Source organism: Zea mays, chromosome 8, assembly GCF_902167145.1.
Source record: "Zea mays cultivar B73 chromosome 8, Zm-B73-REFERENCE-NAM-5.0, whole genome shotgun sequence".
Lineage (NCBI taxonomy): Eukaryota > Viridiplantae > Streptophyta > Magnoliopsida > Poales > Poaceae > Zea > Zea mays.
In genome coordinates this window covers 10,209,534-10,211,850 of record NC_050103.1, presented here as the reverse complement: position 1 = coordinate 10,211,850, position 2,317 = coordinate 10,209,534, and positions in this window count along the sequence as shown.

Here is a 2,317-nt window from a genome sequence, read left to right as displayed (position 1 = left end):
AATTAAAAGCATCATAACTCCTATTATAATGATCATTCCTAGAAAATTTTCTATCATAAATGTAGGCATGACACTTTTGAGAACTACTAGCCATAGGAGCCTTCCCTTTCTCCTTGTTGAGAACGGGAGCCTTTTGGCTTGTTAAGTTCTTGGTTTCCTTTCGAAAACCAAGTCCATCCTTAATAGAGGGGTGTCTACCAATAGTGTAGGCATCCCTAGCAAATTTTAATTTATCAAAATCAATTTTGCAAGTCTTAAGTTGAGCATTAAGACTTGCCACCTCATAATTTAGTTTAGCAATAGAAGTAAGGTGTTCATCACAAGAATTAACATCAAGGTCCTTGCAGCTATTGCAAATAACTACATGTTCTACACAAGATCTAGTAGTATTAGCTTCCTCTAGCTTAGCATTTAAATCATCATTCAAAATCTTTAAACTAGAGATAGATTCATGACAAACAGACAATTCAGAGGATAACATTTCATTTCTCTTAATTTCTAGAGCAAGAGATTTTTGAACACTAACAAATTTATCATGCTCTTCATACAAAATATCCACTTGCTTTTCTAAAAGTCTATCCTTTTCATTTAAAGCATCAATTAATTCATTAATCTTTTCTAATTTGGCTCTATCTAATCCTTTAAATAGACTAGAGTAATCTACTTCATCATCGGAGGAATCCTCATCACTAGAAGTAGAGTACTTAGGGGAATCTCGAACACTCACCTTCTTTTCCTTGGCCATGAGGCAAGTGTGGCGTTTGTTGGGGAAGAGCGAAGACTTGTTGAAGGCCGAGGCTGCTAGTCCTTCATCATCGAAGTCGGATGAAGAGCAGTCTGAATCCCATTCTTTGCCAAGGTGCGCCTCGCCCTTCGCCTTCTTGTAAACCTTCTTCTTCTCCCTCTTCCCATGCTTTTCTTGTTCCTGGTCATTGTCATTGTCGGGGCATTGTGCTATAAAATGACCAGTCTTACCGCATTTGAAACAGGAGCGCTTTCCCCTTGTCTTATTCTTGTTGGGGTACTCCTTGCGTCCTTTTAGTGCGGTCTTGAAGCGCTTGATGATAAGCGCCATCTCATCTTCATTGAGGCCCGTGGCCTCCACTTGTGCCACCTTGCTTGGTAGCGTCTCCCTGTTGCTAGTTGCTTTGAGGGCAACAGTTTGAGGCTCGTGGACGGGTAGCGGACCGTTTAGAGCATCGTTCACATATCGAGCCTCCTTCACCATCATGCGCCCGCTCACAAACTTCCCAAGAATATCCTCGGGCGTCATCTTAGTGTACCTGGGATTCTCACGAATAAGGTTGACAAGATGGGGGTCAATTACCGTAAATGACCTTAGCATTAGTCGAACGACGTCGTGGTCCGTCCATCTTATGCTTCCATAGCTTCTAATCTTGTTGACCAGGGTCTTGAGCCTGTTGTATGTTTGCGTTGGCTCCTCTCCCCTGATCATCGCGAACCTTCCTAGCTCGCCTTCCACCAACTCCATTTTGGTGATCATGGTGGCGTCGTTTCCCTCATGTGATATCTTGAGGGTATCCCAAATTTGCTTGGCGTTGTCCAATCCGCTCACCTTGTTGTATTCATCCCTGCGCAAGGATGCTAGCAAAACAGTGGTAGCTTGTGCATTCTTATGAATTTGCTCATTAATAAACACAAGGTTATCCGTACTATCGAAATGCATTCCATTTTCAACTATCTCCCAAATACTAGGATGGAGAGAAAATAAGTGACTACGCATTTTGTGACTCCAAAAAGAGTAGTCTTCTCCATCAAAGTGTGGAGGTTTCCCAAGTGGAATTTATAGCAAATGAGCATTAGAGTTGAATGGAATATGAGAATAATCAAATGAATAGTTTTGATTAACCGGTTTCTTCTTTGACGAGTTATCGTCATCGTCGTCTCTTAGTGAAGAAGAGGAGGCATCGTTGTCGTAGTAGATAATCTTCTTGATGCGAGTCTTCTTCTTCCCGTCCTTCTTCTTGTGACTCGAGCCAGAGTCAGTGGGCTTGTCGTCTCTTGGCTCGTTGAAGATGGACTCCTTCTCTTTGTCGTTGACCACCATCCCCTTTCCCTTAGGATCCATCTCTTCGGGCGATTAGTCCCTTACGTGAAGAGATCGACTCTGATACCAATTGAGAGCACCTAGAGGGGGGGTGAATAGGTGATCCTATAAAATTAAACACTAAATTCCACAAACTTGATTATAAAGAGATTAGTGCGAGTTAATCAAGTATATGAGGTGAACTCTTGCGAACACAGACAATCAAAGAGAAAGCAATCACAAGAGGCACACGATTTTATCCCGTGGTTC